The 27,907-nt window shown below is 43.2% G+C and overlaps 1 protein-coding gene and 2 long non-coding RNA genes across 3 annotated transcripts in view; 1 reads left to right on the plus strand and 2 right to left on the minus strand.

Annotated features, from left to right (window-relative positions):
- Positions 1-27,907, plus strand: part of LOC110522368 (leucine-rich repeat-containing protein 4C) — a 156,247-nt gene that overhangs the window by 3,706 nt on the left and 124,634 nt on the right. The gene's annotated exons all lie outside the window — the stretch shown is intronic.
- Positions 12,466-13,030, minus strand: LOC118964577 (uncharacterized). The gene is made up of 2 exons (XR_005051686.2): positions 12,926-13,030; positions 12,466-12,506 (listed from the first exon to the last, which is right to left on the minus strand). It is a non-coding gene; the product is annotated as an uncharacterized LOC118964577 (long non-coding RNA).
- LOC118964575 (uncharacterized) lies at positions 17,346-17,910 on the minus strand. The gene is made up of 2 exons (XR_005051684.2): positions 17,806-17,910; positions 17,346-17,386 (listed from the first exon to the last, which is right to left on the minus strand). It is a non-coding gene; the product is annotated as an uncharacterized LOC118964575 (long non-coding RNA).

The raw sequence follows: 27,907 nt of genomic DNA on the forward strand, positions 1-27,907 counted from the left end.
AGTTGAATGTGACATTCCCAGTTGATATTCACCCCGATAATTGCCTCGAAACTGAACCTAAACTATACTGAAACTAATTTCACACATATACTGTAACACCAGATTTAAAAAAATTAAGTATAGTATGATGGGGAGAAAAGGGGAGAATGTGTGAGTTGATGAGTGAGGAGAAGCGAACAATGCATAATTATGTATTCATCAATTGTGAATGAAGAACTGGGTGGGCCATTCTATTGTATTCATCTATTCTAATTACAATCCCAAAACCGTGTAGCCTATATCAGTCCACCGAATTTAAGCAGATGTACTTGTCTCCTTTAGGCCTAAATGGAGTAGGCTACACAGTGAGAGCGTGCATCATTTACAACGGCAAGACCAAGACGAATGGATGCACATGCTGCGTAAGCGTTGTTACAATATCTGAATGAAAACGACTCAAATGGCAGGGAAGAAATGGATCATGACATCTCTATTATTCTGATTCATGCTGAACGGCTTACCATATCTGGGAAAGGATCCATATCGGACAGCAGGTGAGCGAGTGTCGGATAATGGCTGTGCTAGGTGAAATGAGGAACTCCCGGCTGGCCTGTTGCTGTGTTCTACAACATGCTTGACTTGGCTGCTATCAACGCATGCGTTTTTCAAGCAGTGCATGAACAACACCCATGAGCAGAAGAAACTTCATCATGAGTCTGGCACACGGGTGGGCAGATGCAATCCAACAGAAACCGGACACCTGTTTCAGCTGCAAGTGTCTTGTTTGTTGGAAGTGTTGAAATCAAGTGAAAGTGACAAAGATTTGTGGTGACTGTTAGGACAAGGGATAACAGAATAATGAAATCAATTATTGTGTGAAAAAGCACACCATACTGCAAGCACGAGCGAGACCACAAATAATGTGTCCAATAACTGACAATAATATACCATTTTTGACCGCCATCATATCGACACTTATATTAATTGTAATGCCATTATTGCTTTTTGTTGATTTTCACTATTCACAAGCATGCTTACTGATATTTAGGCTACTGATATTTTATTCATTCAATCAATCAATCAATCAAATTAATTTATAAAGGCCTTTTTACATCTGTAGATGTCACAAAGTGCTATACAGAATCCCAGATGTAAAAAGGGCTCGGAAAAAGCTGAACCAGGCTCTGAGAGGTGTCCAGTCCTCTTTTGGCTGTGCCTGGTGGAGATTCTAAGAGTACATGGGAATTTAAGGCCAAATTGTTCTTCAAGATGTTCAAAACTTCATAGATGACCAACAGGGTCAAATAATAATTGACGCGTGTCTTAGGGTTTGGGTATTTTGTTTTGTTTCAATGCACAATTCATAGTTGTAACAAATAGAAATTCTGTTTTTAGTGTTTTTTTGGTTTTACATATAGCCTACATTAACATAAACACATGAAAAGTGTGTTATGTTCTTTCCAATATTGACATTTGATATTCTAATGTTTCCTAAGACCTTCATAGACAGAACCAAATTACATTAGCACAAGTTCTAAGCCTGGCCTTCATAACCTCATTTTTAAGAAAATGGCCTTTGAATATTTGGTACCTACTGGAGAGCTCCTCTTTGTCTCCACCCATTCAGCATCCTTCACACCCTCTTAACCTTAAGCCCCACTTATCTCTTTAAGGGTTGATCTGAGCGTTCTGTCCTAACAACAGCAGTCAAGCACCAAAGTGATCTGGCTAACGTTGGCTAGCTTGCTAGCTACTTCTAGACACAAATGAGAAAACAGCTCACTGATCATTTTACTCGCCCTAGCAGAGAATGTTAGGCTGTTTTTATGTTATCCAGAGCGTTGGTGACGGCAAAGGTGCTGTAGGCAACAATTTACGCTTTTTTTGGCCAACATTTACTGGTACCGAACATATTCAATGGGTGTTGAGCATTAGTAAATTCGTCAGTTATTCTGTGCTCTGGCACACTAAGCCGAGAGTGCTCTGAAATCGGAGTAGATAGCCAGAGCGAATTTACCAGCTACATCAATCAACAGTTGTCGCAGTAACATTCTATTGAAATGTTTACTTGCATAGTAGAGTCTTTTGTTAATGCATGTAGCTAGCTAGCTAGGTAAACAATGAACCATAATCCCAACTCATGACATTACTACCCTGCATTCATCTGCAGGTAGCTAACCAACCAGGTTTAATGTTAGCTAGCTAATGCTAGGCTAGAACTAGCAAAGCAAATGACTCTGAGATACAAATCATATTACTTCACAGATCATACAAGTAATGTTAGCTAGCAAGCCAGCCAGCTAGCTAGTTTTAACTTGAAATTAAATATCACACTTTAACTTGAAATTAAAATGACTTTCTGTCAAAACTAGAAACATGTGAAATCTGAAAATGTAACTATTTAGACTTACTTACCTGTACACATCACGGATGGATGCTTCTCCCTGTCACGGATGCCATGATTGCCCTTAGTTTGGTTGAAGATGTAATCCGGAAACAGGTGTTTTCTCCATCTCCTTAGCTATCATACTGTAATTCCACTGATTTCAAAACTCGGTCCTCCAGAAACTCATCTTTCTGCATGCATCTTTCCGACACACTCATTATCTCAGCCAATTAAGGATGTTTGCTTTTTCTGTGGCTAAACCAACTAGGCCCATAATGTAACAATTTTATTCGTATTTACAGATGGCATAACATTTTGTTATTAAGGTACATGCAAGTGTACATGTTCCAGAAGGCATTTCTGCCAAAAAATACATTTTGATTAAAAAGTAGTGGCCCGCAACATATGCCTAGTTTCCTGAAATGAGTCACATATGTGCACAGCACACCCATCAGGGTTATGGATGATGCTCTCCGCTGGTGCCAATAAGATAAGTTACTGTTCGCTCAAGTTAAGTTACTGTTCGCTCAAGTTGAGAATTTTGATAACCAAAAGACAGATTTTACTATTTTTAATGTCTTCTCTTTACAGCAGCCATTTGCTTTCCAGCCATTTCCCACAATGAAATGGGGGGTAAAGGAGAGAGAAAACACAGGATATTATATATATATCCTGTATGACTAAGATTATTTTTTATTTGTTTAAAAATTGAAACTTTGAGAACGGGGAATGGGAACAATATTACATTAATAACATGGCATTCTCTCACCCTCGGCTTGCAGGCATGTTCCTGCTAATGTTAAACATGTAGGCGTACTAGCCCACAAAGCAACACAGTGCTGGGCGCGGCACAGCGAGAGGAGCTTTCCACCCACCAGTGCTGCATCAAGGTGAGCGCTTTTCTCAGCAATGGCTCGCATCGCTGTCCATGGTCCTTAAATCGTTTCTTTATGTGCTCAGTTTTATTTGCCACAATCTTGTGTTTGCTAATTTAGTTACATAAAAAGCATGAGCTGGCACACACCCAGAGAAAAGTATTTAGTGTAGAGGTGCTGACTAACGATAAATAAACTGTAAGCTATAAAAACAAAGAGAGTCACACACTCCATATGTATAAACTCCTAGTAATTTATTGGGTAATACACCAACGTTTCGGCATCACTGTACCTTCTGACCCTGAAGAAGGCTCAGTGATGCCTTCAGATGCTCACTCACTCACTCACTCACTCACTCACTCACTCACTCTCACACACACACACCAATTGTAAATATGCAGTGCCTACAAAGAAATGTGCACGCTGTTCACAACAGGCTTTTTTGCAGGCTTTTTTTTTACAAACAGCCATGAGCTAAATTAACTTAGGCTGCAGTGATACTGCTCGTATGCAACCATCTAATCTAGGCATGTGGAAAGCGAGACACAAATTTTACAATATGACACCTTTCTAACTTGGAGTAGGAAATTATTGTCCAAACACAAAGTTTCAAGTGGCACTGACTGACCCATAGATTAATAGTGAATGTGTCCACTCACCTGAGATATGGACGATGCTCACCACTCGTTCCAATAAGATGTACTACTATTCGCTCAAGTTGATAATTTTGATAACTGAAAAACAGATGTGTTTTCATTTTCTTCTCTTTACAGCAATAGCCCTTTGTTTTCCAAATTATGTTTTCCCGTGATTTAATTTTTTTAGCTGCTTTCCACTGACATTCACAACTCAACAGTCATCTATTTGTTATTTGCAGCATATGTTGCCCAAGTTGCGGGCCTTCCAACTGCAGGCTATGCACATGAGAATTAACACTTTTTTTTAAGAAGCTGATGATCATAAAGCAACTAGCCTATTTTGAATTATACATTTTTTTCTGTATAGACAGGAGTAATTAAATAATGTTGGCAATTTTAAATCAATTTACTTTGAATTAAATTGCCTATTGCCCTGCCTTTCCCCTTTCTCTCCCTCTTGTGGTGAATATCAAGTGATCTGGAGCAGTGCTCGCAAACATCTTCCACTTGTACTTTCCATTAATTTACAATTATAATCTTGGCAAAAGGGAATGGGAACAATACGGGATGGATTCAGGTGTGTTCCTGAAAATGGAGTTAAAGTGGAGGAGGTTCTGCTCGCGGTCGGTGAACAGGTAGGAGCTGAATTTATACATTCAGAATGAACAAAGCTGTGGTTGTGTTCATGAAAAGAGCAAATTTGGTTGGTAGGCTAATTGCTAATGGAATATTTGTAAGGGGTGTGTTGGTACCAATTTCGCCTTTTTCTACCCCTTAGACAAGGGTGGTAGTTATGAATTTGCCAGCGTTTATTATGGATGATCAAATTATGAAAGAGCTGAGTCATTTTGGTAAGTTTGCTAACGGTTTTCGTGTACTGTCGGCAGGTTTTAAGGCAGATGCCGTTAAGCACATTGTTTCGTTCCGGAGGCAAGTGTTTAGGTTTCTGAATAACAATGAGCAACAGCTAAATGTGCATTTTAAAGTGAGGCATGGGGAGGGACCCTACTCAGGGTTTGCCAGCACAGATAGTCTACGGTGTTTTGAGTGTGGGGATTTGGGGCATAAGAACTTTGCGTGCCCACGTAGACAAGGTGAGGGCACAAGCGCCAGTGGGGGAAATCGAGGTCAACGTTCAGGGGGCAATGAGATGCAGACAGCAGAAGCTGGGCCTAGTCATGCAAGTGATGGTGGTGTAGATGAGGCTGGGCCTAGTCAGGCTAGAGATGGTGGTATAGCTGAGGCTGGGTCTAGTCATGCAATGGATGGTGGTGTAGCGGAGGCTGGGTCTAGTCAGGCTAGAGATGGTGGGGTAGCTGAGGCTGGGCCTAGTCATGCTATGGATGGTGGTGTAGATGAGGCTGGCCCTAGTCATGCTATGGAGGGTGGTGTAGATGAGGCTGGGTCTAGTCAGGTTATTCTAGTGGATGAGAAGAGTATAGTGGGGAAGTTTAAGAGACTAGGGGGGAGGAGGAGGGTGTCAAGTGGAAAAGGAAAAATGGGTAGATTTTAGGAGGTGGGAGGGGAGAGGCTGGTGTGACCAAAGGCACCATGGAACCTTTGCCTGGTGCTGGGGGAGGCCCTGGACAGAGAGGAAGGGCAGGTGGTCAGGATGGGAGATGGAGATGAGGAGGAAAGTGAGTCTGAGGAAGATGATGATGAGGATTTTTTCAGACTCCTCTTCAATGGGCCCGGAGCTGACAGCCAGTCAAGCAGAGGCGTCAAAATACACATTGAGGGAACTGACAAGGTTCCTGAATGAGACCAAGTGGAAAAAAGTTCATCTTGAGGCTTTTTTTCTGATCTGAGAACGTTTGTAAGATCAATACAATATGCTATGAAAAATGAGGGGCATGGTGTCCTTTCACCCAGGAAACGTTTTAGGTTGAGGAAGTGGGTCACAACAGTGCGTAAGGGTTTAGCTTCAGACACTTTAGATGTATAGTTTCTTTCTGGCACTGGGGCTTTTTGAGCTTTGCTATTGGTTTCTTTCTTTGCTGGCTTTTCTCCCAATTCTTATGGATACTCTTCGGGTAGGCTCGCTCAATATAAATGGCACCAGAGATGCGGGAAAGAGGAGTGTGTTGGGTGACTATGTAAAACTAAAAAAAGTACAGGTGTTGATTCTGCAAGAGATGCATAGTGATGTGGTGAATGAAGTCGATTAGGGGCTCTGGTGGAAAGGGGCGCCTAACACATGGAGAGAGAGGGGGGGTTCTATTTGGGTGTCTTAGACAGGAACTCTCACAGGTAGCGCCTGAGGCTGGTGGTTGCCGAGGACTGGAACTGTACAATGGATTTTACGAAAGACAGAAATGGGGAAGAGCCTCATTCAGTGTCAGTGGGAGTGTTAAGGGACATAATTAATCAGTTCAACCTAGTGAATGTTTGGAGAACTTTACATCCCAACACAAGACAGTATACATGGGTGAAGGTTTTTGGGGCTAAGGTGAGTGCAGCCCGACTTGATCATTTTTACATGTCCAGGAATTGGAGCAATAGGCTGTTGGGTGCTAACATTCTCCCGGTGGGTTTTTCGGATCACCACATATCCTTGGCTTGGCTGTCTATTTCACCAGGGCCCCGGCAGGCATCCTATTGGAAGTTTAATGTAAAGCTCTTACAAGATGCCACTTTTTGCTCAGGTATCCAGACCTTTTGGGAAAGGTGGAGGCAGCGAAGAGAGGAGTATGAGTTTCTGAGTCAATGGTGGGATATGGGGAAAATCCAAATTTGTCTTTCTGTCAACAGTATACAGCTCTCTCATCCTCAGAGGCTATGAGAGTATTGGGGGAACTAGAGTGTAGTATTAGTGAGATGGAGGTAGAGATGGTGGGGCAATGCAATATAGGCCTCCAGGCTAATTTATCTGAATTACGTAGGGACCTGGGCAGTTTTTTCCAGGTTAGAGCTAATGGAGCACTTGTAAGAGCTAGGATCTCCATGCTCAATGAGATGGATGCTCCCAGCTCCTTCTTCTTTGGTTTGGAAAGACAGACCCTTGGAAGCCAAGGGTATGCATTGTCTACAGTTGTCTGATGGTCAGGTGACCTCTGTGTGGGGGAGATGCAGGAGCGAACTGTGGAGTTGTGTAGGAAAGAAATGTGTGATCCTATGTGTGCTCAGGACTTGTTCGCAGAACTCGCTAAGGTCTCTGGCACAGATGGATGAAATGGACATTCCTCTGTTGTCCCATGAACTGGCAGAGGCCATAACCCAGATGTCCTCCCCGGTCGTGCACTGGGGGTCGATGGACTCCCAGTGGAGTTTTATAAAAAATTCCTCTGGAATAATTGGACTGGCTTTCTTTTACATGTTGCGTGAATGCGTCGGGGTAGGAGAGTTGCCGATGTACTGCCGTTGGGCGGCTCTGACTCTCCTTCCCCAAAAAAGGGACTTGTGTGAACTTAGAACTGGAGGCCTGTGGCATTGCTCTGTGGACTACAATATATTTGCCAAGGTCTCTAACAGACTGAAGTCCCATCTGGACTCGATAGTACATAAAGACCAAACATACTGTGTTCCAGAACGCTCAATCACGGACAACTTGTTCTTAATCAGGGACATGTTGGACTTGTCAAGAGGTTCTAATGTGAACTTTGAACGGGTTTCTTTAGATCAAGCGAAGGCCTTTGATAGAGTGGACCATGAGTATCTGTTTAATTTGACGTCTGTGTTTGGGAAGAGTTTTTTATTTAATTTATTTTTTTAGACTTTTTTTGGGCCTGCTATGCAGGAGACTGCAGGGAGTGTGCTGGACAGGCATGGGTGTGGTGACAGGCATAGCAGTGTCAGTGTATGCAGATAACATTTCTGTGATGGTCAGAGATGGGCAGGATATGCAGGCACTAGAGACCAGTCTGAAGGTGTATGAGGGAGCTTCATCAGCTAAGGTAAACTGGGGCAAGAGCAAAGTTCTGTTATGTGGGGCATGGGCGATAGGGCCCCTCCTCTGCTTCCAGTGGGTTTGCAGTGGGGTTGTGAAGGGCTTAAAATGTTGGGGGTGTACCTGGGCTCGGAGAGGTGGGTCAGGACGAACTGGGAGGGGCTGTCACAGGCAGTGATGTCAAGATTGGCCAGGTGGAGGTGGCTCCTGTCCCAAGTGCCATATAGAGGGAGGGTGCTGATAATCAACAATCTGGTGGTATCTTCCCTGTGGCATAAACTGGCTGTCCTCAACCCACCCGCCGGTCTGCTCGCAAACCTGCAACGCAAGCTGGTGGATCTTTTCAGGTCGGGCCATCACTGGCTGAGGCCGGCATTGTTGTACATGACCGTCCGCGAAGGAGGACAGGGCCTGGTGGAACTGGAGAGCAGGGTGGCTGCATTCCGACTAAAGGCGGTGCAGAGCCTGCTGTACCATACTGATGTTGGCTGGAGGGACCCAGCATGTGCACTGCTGAGGAGAGCTGGCAGATTAGGGTTGGACCGGCAGCTGTTCCTCATATAGGCTGGAGAGGCTGAGTATAGCAGGCCTCTCTGATTTTTACTCTGCAGTGCTGAGGGCCTAGCAGCTGCTAAGGACTACACTAGAAGGGGATGTGGAGCCTGGGCTGTGGGTGTGGGAGGAGTCTATCTTCCACATCCAAGCTACAGTGGCAGGGGATGTGGGGAGGAGGGTATGGTGTGTTTTAGATGGAGGGGGCTCTACAAACCGCCAGCACCAAATAGGTCAGGGGACCTCCAGTGGAGGGTTCTACATGGAGCCCTGGCTACTAACAGCTGGTTGGCACTGGTTGAACCGGGAGTCGGGCAGGGGTGTCCTTTCTGTATTGTGAGAGAAACTGTGATTCATGTATTTTCTGTGTCCGCCAGGTTAATGCCATTCATGTCTCTGTTGGAATGTCTGTGCGAGAGGTTGGGGTGGTTTTTACTGTTGGGATGTTTATAATGGGGTATTCAAATGAGGAAAAGGCCAAATGTGTTTTGTTGAATTTTCTGTTTGCTCCGGCAAAGTTGGCTATTTGGATAACAAGGAGGAACAGGGTCAAAGGTGGGGGAATAACAGACCCTTTACAATTATTTAATGGGATGGTCTCTGCGTGCTTAGGGTCGAATTTGAGTTGTTTGAAATGATAAAAAGAGTGGAGATGTTTCAGGAGATATGGTGTGCTGGGGGGCCTGTCTGTATAGCTTGGGAAGATGTTTTGGATATACGGTTGTAGAAGTGGTTTTTGGGGGTTATTGTGATGTGTGGTGTTGTTTTTTATCGTGTGGTAGAGGGCAAGTTGAGTATGGTACATGTATGCGGTACAGGATATATATATATTTTTTTTTTTTTGGGGGGGGGGGGGGGTTTAATGAAATAAGAATGTTTCATTAAAGAAAGACAAAAAGTTTAAAAAGTCTCTCTCACACTCACTCACTCACTCACTCACTCACTCACTCACTCATTCACTCACTCAAACATCTGTAGCACCCTAACAGTTTGGCCTACAAACTATCATGACCACTCTATTGAAAGTGTTCTCCGTTTTGCTCTACGACCCCCACAAGTGTCACAGGACTCATCCCAAGTCGGTCACGCTGATATGCCAAGGCATTAAAGTTTTACAATTTTAGTTGTTAAATTGAAACTTTGAAGTACTTTTTATATAAAAGAGCAGTCATGTTGTACACCTGGATTCCTGTTTGTTACTATTGCAGTAAAATGGACAACATTTCAGAATGTAGTGCCTTCGTCATAGTTATAGGTCCATGCTCCATTAAACGTCAATGATACAATGACAACTTCCATATTCTCCTAAAGGCGTATGCACCCACAGTACCAGTCAAAAGTTTGGACGCAACTATTCATTCAAGGGCTTTTCTTTATTTTAACTATTTTCTACATTGTATAATAATAGTGAAGACATTTAAACTATGAAATTACACATATGGAATCATGTAGTAACCAAAGAAGTGTTAAAGAAATCAAAATATATTTGAGATTTGAGATTCTTCAAAGTAGCCACCCTTTGCCTTGACAGATTTGCACACTCTTGGCATTCTCTCAACCAGCTTCATGAGATAGTCACCTGGAATGCATTTTTCAATTAGCAGGTGTGACTTGTTAAAAGTTAATTTGTGGAATTTATTTCCTTCTTAATGCATTTGTGCCAATCAGTTGTGTTGTGTAAAATACCAAATTTATTTTATGGCAAGAACAGCTCAAATAAGCAAAAAGAAACAACAGTCCGTCATTACTTTCAGACATGAAGATCATTCAATCCGGAAAATGTCAAGAACTTTTAAAGTTTCTTTAAGTGCAGCCGCAGAACGATCAAGCGCTATGATGAAACTGTCTCTCAAATCAATCCAAATATAATTATATTGGTGACATACACATGTTTAGCAGATGTTATTGTGGGTGTAGCGAAATGCTTGTGCTTCCAGCTCCAATGGTGCAGTAATATCTAACAAGTAATATCTAACAGTTTCACAAAATATACCCAATAAACACAAATCCTGAAAGGAATGGAATTAAGAATACATAAACATATTATTATACAATGTTGAAAATAGTAAAAAAAAATAAAGAAAAACCCTTGAATGAGTAGGTGTGTACAAATATTTGACTGGTACTAATGGTCTTTAATTATTTTGTTATGTGCTGGTGACATCATCATTCCCCAGTGTGTCTCAGGCATGCTCAGCAGTGTGGAGAAGTAGTCTTAGAGCAGGTGCAATGTTGATACTGGACCAAGGGAAACAACTTGCTGCTGCCAGCAAAAAGCCAGACTTCATTTTATTACATTGTCGCCTCTGCAAACGTCTGTTTCATGTCCAATTTCTGCCCTCGTTGCCGTCTCAGTTTTCCATTGAAAATGGTGCCAAGCAGCTCTGTCAGAAATGTATTAACTTGTCATTTAGAAAAAGGTATAATTGCGACGAGGTGTCAGCCCCTTGTGAAATGACAGAACATATGCCCATGTCCTTTTTCCCACAACCTCCTTTGTAATTTTGTTTATTTTTTCAGACTGTGACTCAGTTTAGATTAGGTCAGTCACTTTGTGCCATACAATAAATGTTAATTTGATAAATCGGATGAGGACACCATTAGAATTCATTTCTCTGACTGCTGGGGACTTCTATCAATAATGGCATCACCCGTAAATGTTCCATCTTCTCTGGGTAGAAATGTTCTCTCGGGATTGGATTGGGCATTAAAGGGAAATTAAACAGTCAGGCAGATCTGTGTTATCTACTCTCTGACTCTTTTGTCTAGCTGTTTTACAGAGCCGTACAGCAAGTCCCTGGCTGCTAGAGCAGCAGATAGAGACGCCATGGCGGTGTTAGAGAAGAGGAGGGGGTGCTGTCGATAAGGCTATGTAGAGACTGTGAAAGCGTAAACCTGAGGAAGAATAATGCCCTGTCATGTAGTATGTCTTCGCTTTGTATTTGATGTTTTCATCCATGTGTTGCCTTATTTGGAATCTATTGTATTATTTAGGATCCATATCCTCTATTTGAGGTGTTAAGGTTCTGATTATCTTACGTTACTTGAGATGTTTTGTTAAAATGAGATCAGAATACAGAGTAAAAAAACATATGTTCTACAGCACATCCTTTAGATCAGAAGATGCATACAGCCCAGAGTGAGGGAGAGAGGAGAGAGAGAGAGAGCGAGAGAGAGAGCGAGAGAGAGATAGATAGAGAGAGAGAGAAGGCAGATTAGTTTTCAGGTCAAGGCAGAGCCTTCGGTGCTGTGAGTATAAGCTCAAACTGAATGTATCATCTTAGATGTTTGGTGCTTTGTTGCATGAGGTCAGTCCCTCAATGACTTCCCACTCCTAGATGCTGAGGTAGGCAGCGGTTGAGTCACCTCTGAACAAATTGACCTTAGAAATATGTATTTTTACCCCTGAAAGAAGCCGACACTCAAACCAACATACAGAAAGCCTACACAGGATGTTGGAATTGTGAGCTGTCCTTGCACATTCTTTTCGATCAATTTATCTTTGTATTGGTTTGTTTCTTTTCGTAGTGGTCCTTTGTAGCTCAGTTGGTACAACATGGCGCTTGTAACACCAGGGTGGTGGGTTTGATTCCTGGGACCACCCATATGTAAAATGTATGCAAGCACTACTGTAAGTCGCTTTGGATAAAAGCGTCTGGTAAATGGCATATATTGTTATCTGTGGATGAAATGTTGAGTCATTCTTTGGTTGTAGAATGTCTGAGCTTAGATTAGACCATTTTGTGGAAAACTGTTTTCTTAGTGTTTATTATTGCTTCGTCACCTCAAGCTAATTATGCAGGACTACAATGACCTAGTTATGATCTACACTCATTGTTAGGGCAATGTACATCAATGCTAAATCAGTGGCATGGATATTAATTGTAGTTCTGAACACAATTAGCAACCCTGTGCAATAGACTTCTACTAGAGTAATTAGGAACAGCAATTTGCTTTCATTCATGTTTTTAGTAGTAATTGTAATCAATGCAGTCTTCAAAGAATTCAGTTTAGGCACTGCTGACATTGATCTCGATTCCTGTTAAGGACCAGAGTTAATATTTGCATTCTGCCCTTGAGTTGCGTTCCCATGCAAAACTAGACAGATAGCTAACAACTAAGTCTTCAATAAAACTCCCAAGGCGTGACTTTTCTTGAATGAATATATTGAAAACGTTTATGTTGTGAAACTGCAAAATACAGAAAAGAATATACTTTAGTATTCAATTCACACCGAAACACTGTAGCTGTACATTATACATTTGAAGTTGCATAAATACAAAGCACGCGCTAAGGTACCATGCATCTGGCATGATGCCAAACCATATAGCTAATTGTTACTCATATGGTAATTGGCTCCTTTCATTACTCTAATAATGTACAACCATTTATGTAGAATAACAAAGCATATTACACTAGGAACAGTAACAAAACTACAGTATTGTATATTTTACAATTCGTTTGCATGACGCACGAGCAAAGTAATACAGCTAACAACATACATGAAAGGCATTGCAATTTGTGAGTAAATGCAACCAACATTGATATGTAAGCAACTCTATCAATAACAAGATTATAATCATTAGCTAAATGCTTGAATTGAACTTACAAACAAATATTTTCCAAGGCTGAAGCGTGACAAGAAATAACTACATTGAAAGACCTGCACCGTAGCGTTGTTTGTAGCTGCTTCTATGCGTGCAGAACAAATTCTCTACTTCCTGTTGGCGTAGTCTAAGTACCAGAAACATCCACTAGGGGGCAAATAACACAATTGAACACAATGAAAATCCAATTGAACCATTGTAATAAAATAATCTGTTACCTTCTAACAGGATGGCACCCCGCCTGGTATAATGAAATTGTGCCACTATGAAATAAAACATATCAAGAAACAAATAATGTCCTTTCTATTTTTATCTTTTGTCTCTAGGATGCTTCAGAAAGAAGAACAACAATCTCTGAGATTGGTCTCAGAAACATCTTAGCAGCTGCTTGCTTGACAATTTTTGGTTCTACTTTCCTAACCTTTTTGTCAGTGCTGGGAAAGGTTTTTACCACAAGCCTGACTGGCCAGTCATTTCTGTGTGCCTGACTGTCTTTCAATAAGACAACATCTCCCACTTTTACATTTGGCTTTTCTGCTGTCCATTTTCTGCGTCTCTGCTGCGTTGTCAGGTACTCCTGTCTCCACCTTTTCCAAAAGGTATCAGCGAGACACTGGACTTGCTTCCACTTTTTCCATGTCTCTTTTTTTCTGTGGGAAGAGGGGCATCCCACTCACTCTGATCAGAAGAGAGTTCTCTGATTAAGGCTTTACCTTGCATTGTTATTGGAGCCACGAACCCAAGGGGGTCATAAAGACTATTCACTGTGGACAGGATGCCTCTCCGCGTAAAAGGCTTCTTATTGTGGGACACCTGGAATGAGAAGCTGTCTGTTTCCAGGTTCCAGGAAAGTCCCAGACTCCGTTGAAAGGGAAGAGGATCCACTCCTAGGTCCAGATCTTTTAAGTCTTTCGCACGGTCCTCCATAGGGAAGGCTTCCATAACTGTTTTGCTATTGGATGCAATCTTGTGTAGTTTCATGTTGGACTCCGCAAACATTGCTTGTGTTTTTCTTAGAATGTTGATAGCTTCTTCTGTAGTAGCTACTGATGACAGACCATCATCGACGTAGAAGTTCCTCACTACATATTGCTTGGGTTCTGACCCGTGTTCCTTCTCACCCTGTAGCGCTGCTCGTCTCATGCAGTAGATGGCTACGGCTGGTGAAGGGCTGTTCCCAAATACATGGACTTTCATCCTGTACTCAGTTATGTTTCTATCTGGGTTGTTATCTTCAAACCAGAGAAACCTTAAGTAATCTCTGTGATCCTCACGTACACCAAAACAGTAAAACATTTGTTGCACATCTGCTGTTAGTGCAATGCAATCCTTGCGGAAACGCATTAGGACACCCAAGAGTGTGTTGTTTAAGTCTGGACCACTGAGCAGAACATCGATAAGTGACACTCCTTGACACTTAGCACTGGAGTCAAATACTACTCGTATTTGTTCAGGCTTTTGTGGATGGTAAACACCAAATATGGGCAGATACCAACGTTCTTTGTCTCCCTCTAGTGGCTGTGAAGGTTCGGCTTGGTCGTTATCCAGCATCTTTTGCATGAAGTCAATAAAATGACACTTCATGTCAGGCTTTTTGTCTAAAGTCCTGCGAAGTGATGTGAGACGGTTCATGGCCTGCTCGCTCCCTGTTATTAGGGAGGCGACGTCTAGTGGGGCGAAAGGGTAGTGGAGCCACCCAGTTGTTTCCATCATCCTGGAAAACCTGTTTGTCCATAATGTCCAAGAAGGCTTTGTCCTCCACTGATGGTGCTGGTTTATCATCGTCTTGTGTTTTGTCGAACACGGAACATCCCAGGCTGTCTGTGTTCACAGTTGTGTTTGGATTTCTCGAGTGCACTGTAGAGGGAGAGATGTGTTTCTGAGCTACGCTGTTGTAGTTCTCTTTTACCTGGATGATGTCAGGGCAAGGGCTCAGATAGGATGTGCGACCATTTTGAAGTATGTTTGTCCTGAACACGTTAACATTGGCTGGTCGGTGAGCCGTTCCCAGACAGACCTCACCCACGATGACCCACCCGAGGTCGAGTCGCTGTGCATAAGGAGTGTCGTGGGGCCCATTAATTTGCTCTCGTACCTTGTGTACCCTTAAGATGTCTCGTCCTAAGAGCAGGAGGATGGGAGCGTCTGGGTCCACTGCTGGAATTTTGTCCATAACTGGTTGCAGATGGGGATGATGATACGCAATGTCGGGGGAGGGAATCTCCATCCTATCGTCTGGCATCATATCACACTCTATCAGAGTAGGGAGAGTGAGCTGCATGTGTCCATCTATAGACTCCACCATGAAGTTGACGGCTCTCCTGCCTGAAGTCTCTGTTACCCCAGAACATGTCTTCATGGTGTATGGAGCAGAGTTGTCATTGATGTTGAAGAGACTGAAAAACTCTGTCTTGGCCAGAGATTTGTTACTCTGTTCATCAAGCACTACATACATTTTGACAGCTTTCTCTCTTTTCCCAGCCGGATAAGCTTTGACTAGGCATATTTTTGAACATGATCTTGGATTGACTGCCTCACCACAGATCTCTGTACACTTTGAGGTGACAGATAGAAGAGCATTGTCACCTTGCTCCCCACCATGCTCTTTCTCTGCTGTAGCGGTGTCTGTATATGAAGGGGCTGGGCCTGGATGCAGAGCAGCAAGATGCCTGTCGCTGTCGCACTCAGAGCACTTGATTGAAACCTTACAGTCTTTAGCTCTGTGTTGAGTTGACCCACAACGTCTGAAACAAATGCCATTGTCTTTGAGATATGATTTGCGCTCATCTAGAGTTTTGTATCTAAACCCACGACACTTTTTAAGAGGATGAGGCTTGTTATGTATTGGACAGTGATGGTCAGGGTTTTCAACCTTTGTCTTACTGGGTTTGGTTTGGTGGTCTGAGGCCTCAGATGACACATCTGTCTTGTATACAGTCACAGGTGTCTTGCTGCTGTACCTGGCAGGTTTCTCACTTTTCATGGACACCTGGTTAGTTGAGGTGTAGAGGGTGAAGCTGAGGTCATTTCTAATTTTCGCCTGGTTCCTGATGAATCTCGAGAAGAACGTGAATGGTGGGAATGCTACCCGATAGTCCTCCTTATATTTGGATCCCTGTGCTATCCATTGTTCTTGTAAACTGAATGGAAGTTTCTCTACAATAGGGTTTACCCCCCGAGGTGTGTCCAGATAAGCGAGGCCTGAAAGGTACCCTTCTACTTTAGCACACTCCAGTTCAAGAAGAATGTCACCTAGTTCTCTTAGTTTGTGATTGTCTTTGTTAGCCAGTTTTGGAAAATCATCAATTTTCTTCAACAGTGCATTCTCGATCACTTCGGGTGTACCATAGCACTCTTCTAGTCGTTGCCAGACCATGTTAAGTCCTGCTGTTGCGTTGAAAATATGGACAGATCTAATTCTGTTTGCTTGCTGAGATGACTCTGCCCCTAGCCATTTGGTAATTAGATCTAACTCTTCCCTGGCTGATAAATTCAAGTCTCTGGTCGCATTGAGAAAGGATGCTTTCCATGCCCAATAATTTTCAGGACGATCATCAAACTTCAGTAGTCCGGAACTCACCATCTCACGGCGTAGGAGGTACTTGATGAGGTCTGGTGCCACTTGTGACTCAGGGAAGTTTTGTGTGTGTGACTGGAAGTGGGCTTGTTTTCCATTTCCACCATGCTGCTGTTCCTTTCTTTTGAACGGAGAGTCTCTGCTCATGTTCTGTTGTTTGCTACTTTCTGGATTATGGCATGTAGCTGGGTCAACACTAAGCTCTTGTTTCTCCACTTCAAATGGAAGTTCAGCAAAGTAGGGCCTAGCATGTTGTTGCACATACTCACATGTACGTTGGACTGGACTTAAGGGCTGTGTCCCTGTGTCTAGTTCTTTGCGAAGCTCTCTGTGTTCTGATTCTACAGCTTCTTCAAAGGCTGCAGCTTCAGCCAACGCAGCAGCTGCTCTCTCAACTTGGAGAATATATAAAGTTGCCTCGAGTTCAGCTTTTTGCTTTATCACAGAAGCTTCCTTCTCAGCATAGGAAACTTGTGCACGCGCTGCGTCTGCCTTGGCGCGTGCTTTGACGGCTGCAAAACTCGCCATTGAGGATCTGCTTGACTGTTTTGACGACCTCGATCTTGTAGATTGAGACTTGGTCCCAATGTGCTGAAGAGGCTCTTCCATCTCTCTCTGTTGAACACCTGGCTCTGGTTGTTGCATCGTAGACTGCTGGTCTTCCCTAGGATAAGAGGCTTTGTTGGCTGATGAACGTAGAAACATAACCACCGTGTGCAGTTATTCTTGAGCTTGAGCCCGCTGTGATGATGTTTTTTCACTATTCTGCCCTTGAGTTGCGTTCCCATGCAAAACTAGACAGATAGCTAACAACTAAGTCTTCAATAAAACTCCCAAGGCGTGACTTTTCTTGAATGAATATATTGAAAACGTTTATGTTGTGAAACTGCAAAATACAGAAAAGAATATACTTTAGTATTCAATTCACACCGAAACACTGTAGCTGTACATTATACATTTGAAGTTGCATAAATACAAAGCACGCGCTAAGGTACCATGCATCTGGCATGATGCCAAACCATATAGCTAATTGTTACTCATATGGTAATTGGCTCCTTTCATTACTCTAATAATGTATACCCATTTATGTAGAATAACAAAGCATATTAAACTAGGAACAGTAACAAAACTACAGTATTGTATATTTTACAATTCGTTTGCATGACGCACGAGCAAAGTAATACAGCTAACAACATACATGAAAGGAATTGCAATTTGTGAGTAAATGCAACCAACATTGATATGTAAGCAACTCTATCAATAACAAGATTATAATCATTAGCTAAATGCTTGAATTGAACTTACAAACAAATATTTTCCAAGGCTGAAGCGTGACAAGAAATAACTACATTGAAAGACCTGCACCGTAGCGTTGTTTGTAGCTGCTTCTATGCGTGCAGAACAAATTCTCTACTTCCTGTTGGCGTAGTCTAAGTACCAGAAACATCCACTAGGGGGCAAATAACACCATTGAACACAATGAAAATCCAATTGAACCATTGTAATAAAATAATCTGTTACCTTCTAACAGGATGGCAGCACAATTTGAATCATGACAAGACTGAAGACTTCAGCCAGCTCTGGACAAACGCACTGGCTTCTAAAATACACTAACTCGACAGACACGTACAGACATCCTGCACACACATGCGCAGAAATACAAGCAGTCTTGCAGGCACATATTAATGCAGCACGCGCTAGTGTGCACACACACCCAGGCTCTCTGGACACACACACAGTCCACAGATGCTGCCATCAACACACACACACGCATACCCTAGAGGTCTTCATGGATCCACCTGTATCCCAATAGCCGAGACCCGATCCGGGAGCCAATCGGGTCCGGATGCAGAATTCTAAATAATGTCACAGGTCAGGTTCAGATTTGAAATGATTGCCAAGGGTCTCAGGTATGTGTAATTTTAACTGACTTGTCGGGAAGGACCCATACAGATCCAAACGGGACTATTGCAGTAGAGCGAAAACAATTTTTTAAAATGTTTAATTTATGCTGCTGCTGTTTGCTTTTCACGAGAGTGGCACTTGTAAATTGTTGTTGCTGTTGTTGGCCAATCGTAAGTCATCAAAGCGGCAACAGTCAAAGAGCCCCCATGTGGGGCAAAATTCAGGAGATATCTAATCAATGGAAGATTCAATTAAAATTATGAAATAAAAAATTAAGGGATAAGAATGGGCTGCAACGACCAAGTGCCAACCGGTAGGCTGCTTCTTTATATTCTGAATGGAGTTGTTTGTAACTGTGTAGGACGAGAAATTGCATGCAGCCTCAATTAGCCATTGCTAGCCGCTAGCTAGCTAGGGTAACTAGCTTAACTAGCTTTTCCCGGTGTGATGCAGTCAAGAAAGGTACCAAGGAATCACATTGGATGATACATAACCTAGCTATGGCAACTATTAGTCAACTACAGTGGCTTGCGAAAGTATTCACCCCCCTTGGCATTTTTCCATTTTTTTTGCCTTACAACCTGGAATTAAAATGTATTTTGGGGTATTTGTATCATTTGATTTACACAACATGTCTACCACTTTGAAGATGCAAAATATGTTTTTATTGTGAAACAAACAAGAAATAAGACAAAAAAACATAAAACGTGATCGTGCATAACTATTCAACCCCCCCAAAGTCAACACTTTGTAGATCCACCTTTTGCAAGAATTATAGCTGCAAGTGTCATCGGGTAGGTCTCTATAACCTTGGCACATCAAGCCACTGGGATTTTTGCCCATTCTTCAAGGCAAACCTGCTCCAGCTCCTTCAAGTTGGATGGGTTCCGCTGGTGTACAGCAATCTTTAAGTCATACCACAAATTCTCAATTGGATTGAGGTCTGGGCTTTGACTAGGCCATTCCAAGACATTTAAATGTTTCCCTTTAAACCACTTGAGTGTTGCATTAGCAGTATGCTTAGGGTCACTGTCCTGCTGGAAGGTGAACCTCCATCCCAGTCTCAAATCTCTGGCAGACTGAAACAGATTTCCCTCAAGAATTTTCCTGTATTTAGCGCCATCCATCATTCCTTTAATTCTGACCTGTTTCCCAGTCCCTGCCTATGAAAAACATCCCAACAGCATGAATCTGCCACCACCAGGCTTCACTGTTCGGATGGTGTTCTTGGGGTGATGAGAGGTGTTGCGTTTGCGACAGACATTACGTTTTCCTTGATGACCAAAAGATGACATTTTAGTCTCATCTGACCAGAGTACCTTCTTCCATATGTTTGGGGAGTCTCCCACATGCCTTTTGGTGAACACCAAACTTGTTTGCTTCTTTTTTTCTTTGAGCAATTGCTTTTTTTCTGGCCACTCTTCTATAAAGCCCAGCTCTGTGGAGTGTACTGCTTAAAGTGGTCTTATGGACAGATACTCCAGTCTCCGCTGTGGCACTTTGTAGCTCCTTCAGGGTAATTTTTGGTCTCTTTGTTGCCTCTCTGGTTAATGCCCTCCTTGCCTGGTCCATGAGTTTTGGTGGCGGCCCACTCTTGGCAGGTTTGTCCTTTCCATTTTTTATTATTGGATTTGATGGTGCTCCGTGGGATGTGCAAAGTTTCAGATATTTTTTCTAACTCAACCCTGATCTGTACTTCTCCACAACTTTGTCCCTGACCTGTTTTGAAAGCTCCTTGATCTTCATGGTGCCACTTGCTTGGTGGTGCCCCTGGCTTAGTGGTGTTGCAGACTCTGTGGCTTTTCAGAACAGGTGTATATACAGTGCCTTGCGAAAGTATTCGGCCCCCTTGAACTTTGCGACCTTTTGCCACATTTCAGGCTTCAAACATGAAGATATAAAACTGTATTTTTTTGTGAAGAATCAACAACAAGTGGGACACAATCATGAAGTGGAACGACATTTATTGGATATTTCAAACTTTTTTAACAAATCAAAAACTGAAATATTGGGCGTGCAAAATTATTCAGCCCCTTTACTTCAGTGCAGTAAACTCTCTCCAGAAGTTCAGTGAGGATCTCTGAATGATCCAATGTTGACCTAAATGACTAATGATGATAAATACAATCCACCTGTGTGTAATCAAGTCTCCGTATGAATGCACCTGCACTGTGATAGTCTCAGAGGTCCGTTAAAAGCGCAGAGAGCATCATGGAACACACCAGCATCAAGGAACACACCAGGCAGGTCCGAGATACTGTTGTGAAGATATTTAAAGCCGGATTTGGATACAAAAATATTTCCCAAGCTTTAAACATCCCAAGGAGCACTGTGCAAGCGATAATATTGAAATGGAAGGAGTATCAGATCACTGCAAATCTACCAAGACCTGGCCTTCCCTCTAAATTTTCAGCTCATACAAGGAGAAGACTGATCAGAGATGCAGCCAAGAGGCCCATGATCACTCTGGATGAACTGAAGAGATCTACAGCTGAGGTGGGAGACTCTGTCCATAGGACAACAAACAGTCGTATATTGCACAAATCTGGCCTTTATGGAAGAGTGGCAAGAAGAAAGCCATTTCTTAAAGATATCCATAAAAAGTGTTGTTTAAAGTTTGCCACAAGCCACCTGGGAGACACACCAAACATGTGGAAGAAGGTGCTCTGGTCAGATGAAACCAAAATTTAACTTTTTGGCAACAATGCAAAATGTTATGTTTGGCATAAAAGCAACACAGCTCATCACCCTGAACACACCATCCCCACTGTCAAACATGGTGGTGGCAGCATCATGGTTTGGGCCTGCTTTTCTTCAGCAGGGACAGGGAAGATGGTTAAAATTGATGGGAAGATGGATGGAGCCAAATACTGGACCATTCTGGAAGAAAACCTGATGTAGTCTGCAAAAGACCTGAGACTGGGACAGAGATTTGTCTTCCAACAAGACAATGATCCAAAACATAAAGCAAAATCTACAATGGAATGGTTCAAAAATAAACATATCCAGGTGTTAGAATGGCCAAGTCAAAGTCCAGACCTGAATCCAATCGAGAATCTGTGGAAAGAACTGAAAACTGCTGTTCACAAATGCTCTCCATCCAACCTCACTGAGCTCGAGCTGTTTTGCAAGGAGGAATGGGAAAAAATTTCAGTCTCTCGATGTGCAAAACTGATAGAGACATACCCCAAGCGACTTACAGCTGTAATCGCAGCAAAAGGTGACGCTACAAAGTATTAACTTAAGGGGGCTGAATCATTTTGCACGCCCAATTTTTCAGTTTTTGATTTGTTAAAAATAGTTTGAAATATCCAATAAATGTCGTTCCACTTCATGATTGTGTCCCACTTGTTGTTGATTCTTCACAAAAAAATACAGTTCTATATCTTTATGTTTGAAGCCTGAAATGTGGCAAGGGGTCGCAAAGTTCAAGGGGGCCGAATACTTTCGCAAGGCACTGTATACTGAGATAATGTGACAGGTCATGTTACACTTAGATTGCACACAGGTGGACTTTATTTAACTAATAATGTGACTTCTGAAGGTAATTGGTTGCACCAGATCTTATTTTGGGACTTCATGGTGAAGGAGGTGAAAACATATGCACGCACCACTTTTTTTTTTCTTCTTTTTTTTTCATTTCACTTCACCAATTTGGACTATTTTGTGTATGTCCGTTACATGAAATCCAAATAAAAAGCCATTTAAATAACAGGTTGTAATACAACAAAATAGGAAAAATGCCAAAGGGGGTGAATACTTTTGCAAGGCACTGTATAGTGAGAGTCGGCTTGCTGGTTGCTCTCTCGTCTCTCTCCCTCCTCCCTCTTCCCATGTCACTCGCTCACAGTCACAGTTGCCTACACACACAGCATGGCCCCTACTAGAGCATCGCCTCTCTGTACTTCCTCTCCCTCGTGCTTTGTCAGCTCCGGTTAATAAAGTTGTTGAAAAATCGAATTTCTGCTGCTTCCCTCACTCGGATCAGGTCTGGATCTGACCGGGTCTATACAGAACGGGTGTAGTTGTCCTTGGTTCTGTTCGGAATGGGTCTCTATATTTTACTGAATAATTTATGCATATCGGGTCCGGATGGGAAATCCCCAGGTCCATTTTGGAACGTTCCCAAATTTTCGGACCCGTGAAGGCCTCTAACACACACACTCATGATCAACATGCACACACACTCACGATCAACACACACACACACACACACACACACACACACACACACACACACACACACACACACACACACACACACACACACACACACACACACACACACACACACACACACACACACACACACACACACACACACAGTGGCTGTAGTGGGCTCGCTCATCATTAGTCATTGTCTCTAGCTTGTCTCTGAATGTGCCATCCGGGGAAAGGACAGCACATCCAAAAGAAGGCAGCACAACATTCCTCCAGTCAATGGATGAATCAATGGGTGCTCCCGCTCATCCCATCAATCTCAGGGAATAATCTGAGAGACATCATAAAAGCTCCACTCTGTCACACTGGAGGCCGGTGTGCAGTGCTCCTAATACTTTAATTTAGTCTACTGCAAATTGTACTACTAATGGGAAGGGAGTTTGGGGCTAGTAAGGTTTGTGTGACTGCAGCTATTGTGTGTGTATACTTATGAGAGGGTTGTAGTTGTGGTCAAGAGTTCAGCCAATAACAGCTCTGTTTAATTAATGGCTTCAATCAAAAACAAGCTGAAATATTGTTGTTGTGTTGTGACTCAACAATGTCCATTCTCCTTTTCCTGTCCTCTCTCCCTCCCCAAAACTCAACTAAAAGTAGTGACCTGGATTCAAGCTGCCTTGTTAGTCACCACTGGCCTTATGTCACCCACCTTGCCAGTCTTTCCAAGGTAGAACGAGAGGGCCTTTTCAACTTAATGACATTCCTTTCTCCTTCCCCCCTTACACCAAACATGAATTCTACAAGGTGCAGATTTGAGAGAGTGATGGGATCTGAGATAAGGTTCTGGATTCTGCTGACGTGACAGCAGGGGTGAGGGAAGCACATGCACATGCACACGCGCAGGCACACACACACAAAGCAACACATGTGTCCAGAAAAGCCAATCCTCTTGCCTCCAGGGCAGAGTGGCAGCGTCTGCTAAACGTGATAGTGGCCCAGTTCGCCACATTAATTCCCGCTGCTAAATGAAAGGTTAAACGGGCTAAGGACCTCTTCCTTCCAAACTCTCAAGCCTTCTACTGAAGGTGAGCCTATAGTTCCCTTCCCAGAGAAAAGGACAAAAAAGAAACAGACAGAATAGGAGGGGAAAACAGAGGGAAATGTTAAATGGGAGCAGGAAGAATATGCATTTAATAGGTTATTTGAAAATGCACAAAAAGGCTGCTGGAATTGATTGTTCTTATCTGAGTTCATTAATGCAATTTCTTCTCAAAGAGCCTGTGCAGAGCCTTTCAAGACCAAATAATGACAAAATCAGCCAGGGAGACTTGGCCTATGTGCTCTAGAAAAGACAATGTCATAGCATGCACATATGCATGCACTCTCACAAACACCCACACACACTAGAGGTGTTCTCGGGTCAAAAAAGTTGGACCCGTTACGAAATGTACACAGGACTTTCCTCCCCGAACCCTAACCAGATAAATTCATGTTTTAATTATGGAGACCCGGTTCGAACGGACCCGAGGACAACCAGACACGGCCCCGTATAGACCAGTGGTATAGACCCGGTCGAGTCCAGAACCAGTCTGATCCGATCCGAGTAGAGGAAGCAGCAGAAAATATATATTAGTAGCTACGTTATTAACTGAAGCTGTTACTGCACACACTGAGGGAGAGGGGAACGGAGCTAGCAGTAGGCTGGGGAGGGGCCGTCATATGTGTTTGTCACTGTGTGAGGCGCTAAGAGGAGGACGAGAGAGACAGAAGCAACCAAGCCGACTCGCACTAGTTATTAACTTCTAGCTGCCAAAGCTACTGTAGGATATTTGTCATCTAATCTGATTGCATAGTACCTGTTTCGACTGCATCAAAACAAGAAGAGAAGGTAGATAGCCCTTTCCTGCAGTCAAATGACCTAGTGGTCTCATGGGTTGGAATGTTATTCATATTTTTCATAATTAATTCATATTGTATTAAAAACCCACCAAATATTTCTATGTCAAATGGTTTTGTTATATTTCAGTCTTCTGTGATGTATATAAAGTATAATATTGGAATGCAAACTCAAAATTGAATACATTTCAACTCTATACATCTGATATGGTATAGGTATTTGCTTCTTTTTCAGCCCATAACTGTGTGTTGGAAGTGAATACATTTGTTTCAAAGTAGATTTGACAACCAAACTGCCTCTAGAAGCAACGTCAGCACAACTGTTCTTCAGGAGCTTAATTAAATGGGTTTCTATGGCTGAGTAGCCGCACACAAGCATAAGATCACCATGTGCAATGCCAAGCATCAGCTGGAGTGATGTAAAGCTCGCCACCATTGGACTCTGGAGCACTGGAAACGCATTCTCTGGAGTGATGAATCACTCTTCACCATCTGGCAGTCCGACTGATAAATATGGCTTTGGCGGTTGCCGGGAGAACGCTACCTGCCCGAATGCATAGAAGTTTGGTGGAAGAGGAATAATGGTCGGGGGCTGTTTTTCATGGTTCGGGCTATGCCACTTAGTTCCAGTGAAGGGAAATCGTAACGCTACAGCCAACAATGACATTCTCGAAAATTCTGGGCTTCCAACTTTGTAGCAACAGTTTGGGGAAGGCCCTTTCCTGTTTCAGCATGACAATGCACCCATGCACAAAGCGCGGCCCATACAGAAATGGTTTGTCGAGATCGGTGTAAAATAACTGGACTGCACAGAGCCCTGACCTCAACCGTCGAACAATTTTGGGATGAATTGGAACACCGACTGCGAGCCAGTCCTAATCGCCCAACATCAGTGCCCTGACCTCACTAATGCTCTTGTGGCTGAATGAAGCAAGTCCCCGCAACAATGTTCCAACATCTAGTGGAAAGCCTTCCCAGAAGAGTGGAGGCTGTTTATAGCAGCAAATGGGGGACCAAGTCGATATTAATGGCCATGATTTTGGAATGAGATGTTCGTGAGCAGGTGTCCACTTACTTTTGGCCAGGTAGTGTAGCTAGCTGGGTTGGCTAATCATAGCTACATATGCTGTGCTTTCCCTCATCCTACACAATAACAATTCCTTCTCATGAACTTTTAATTCTGTCATTTTAATTCAGTCTTACATTGATCTGCTAAGTTGATTGTCACAACACACACAGAGCCAGAGGCTAGTGACACTTTGATTACTTGTGACTAGGTGACAGAAACAACAAGCTACATGCCTCTCTCTCTCGCAGCAGTTGCGTTTGGGTCTGTACAAATCCTTACCGGTAAATCAATTACACATACCCAAAACCTGTGACAATCAGATCCGTCCCAAATTAGAGGGTAAAGTCGGTCCGGCCCTGGGTAATCGGGACCCATGAATACCTCTAACACACACACTCACACACTTTTTCACACATGCACATGCACACACACAGTCGGACATGCACACACAAACACATGCTACACTGCACACGTACGTACACAGACTGTATCTCCTCTCAAAAAGAGTGAGATGGAAGGACTGTGTGTGAAGTGGGCCCTGGTGGTGCTATGGCTGGGTGACCTGACCTATTACTGGGGAGAGATTGTGCTTATTTCTCTGGGTTCCGCAGTCCTCTCCTCTGCAGTCCTCTCCCTTTCAAAGTCATACTGTATAGCAGTCTGGAGGGAGAATGGTAATGGTTGAACCCAACACTCAGTATGAGGACAGGCATAATATATCACCTGTGTGTATGCATTAACCTCAGAGAGATTCTTCTTTCATGGGTTGTCTGGAGACGTCATTATTCATCACCGCTGGCTAAGAAAATAGGGCAACAGTGCTTGAGTCAAGCACATGCATTCAAAATGTAACTGACAACCAGGTGTTTGAATTGTTTAAGTTCTACTGTGTCTGGAAGCTCTTTTATTGTTGGTCAGCCAGTGATTGGTATGCACAATGCACCTTTCCTGTTCAGTCTACCATCTGGAAAAGTCAAGGTGCCTCATTGTAGAATCTAAGGTCAAATCAAAATGCTCCGTTCCACGGTTCATAAGTAAAAATCATAGCCATATTAAGTTACATTTTATATTTATGAGTGTGTCATTCCTTGGAGCCAAGAACCTTTGCTTTGTGGTGTGAAGCTGTATCATAATCATGGACAAACCTCTGTTGGTATTACATCTTACTATGCAGATGGCAGTGCAATGCAGAGAGAGAAGGGAGAGACAGAAAGGAGAGAGATAAGCTTGCTTTGCTGATGACTCAAACTCCCACATGTCTATTACCTCACATTTACATTCATCAGGGGCTGCAGAAAACTCACCAACGTGATTACAGAGCCTAATATAATCACCCCATATTCATAGTATGTAATGTAATCAGGTTTGTTTTCTGTGATATGATCATGTAGTTGGACTCCACTTTGAGCATTTTTACGCTCATGTCCTGCTGTCATGTGATGTGATAATGCAAACACAGCTGGGATCAGTCTCTCGCATGGGTCATCTTTGAGGTTATAGATTAGACTATTCATGTGGTATGTTTGTTTTGTCCTGTGTTTACCTAGGTGTGTCTCACCTGCACTGCAGTGTCTCATGATGAATATTGATGAGTTTGGGGCCTCCCGGGTGGCGCAGTGGTCTAAGGCACTGCATCGCAGTGCTAGCTATGCCACCAGAGACTCTGGGTTCGAGCCCAGGCTCTGTTGCAGCCGCCCGCGACGGGGAGGTCCATGGGGCGACGCACAATTGGCCTAGCATCGTCTGGGTTAGGGAGGGTTTGGCCGGTAGGGACATCCTTGTCTCATCGCACACTAGCGACTCCTGTGGCGGGCCTGGCCCAGTGCACGCTGGCCAGGTCGCTTGGCGTACGGTGTTTCCTCTGACACATTGGTGCCATCTGGCTTCCGGGTTGGATGCGCACTGTGTTAAGAAGCAGCGCGGCTTGGTTGAGTTGTGTTTCGGAGGACGCATGGCTCTCGACCTTCGTCTCCCCCAAGCCCGTACGGGAGTTGTAGCGATTAGACAAGACGGTAACGACTAACAATTGGATTCCACGAAGTTGGGGAGAAAAGGGGTGTCAAAAAATATTGATGAGTTTCCCTACTATCTCAATGAGGCAGTGTTCTTCAAGCCTTGTCCTTACATTTTTTTCTTCTTCAGCCCAGTGCAAACATGTCTAATTAAAGCAATCATCAAAGATTAAAAACACTAAGGTGAATCATGTAATGGCTGCAATTTCCTTCCCACACTCCCTCCCTGGATGTATGTTGGCCTTCTGTAGACCCAGGGGTGTAGGATGAGCGCCTGGGATCTGGACAGCTGGGGAGAGCTGCTCCGTCTGTCTCCCTGAGCCTCTCTTTAACTCCCAGACCCAATCAGCCTGGCAGGACTCAGACA

This window comes from Oncorhynchus mykiss, chromosome 1 (assembly GCF_057628025.1).
Source record: "Oncorhynchus mykiss isolate SJ-2025 chromosome 1, ASM5762802v1, whole genome shotgun sequence".
In the NCBI taxonomy this organism is placed as follows: Eukaryota; Metazoa; Chordata; class Actinopteri; order Salmoniformes; family Salmonidae; genus Oncorhynchus; species Oncorhynchus mykiss.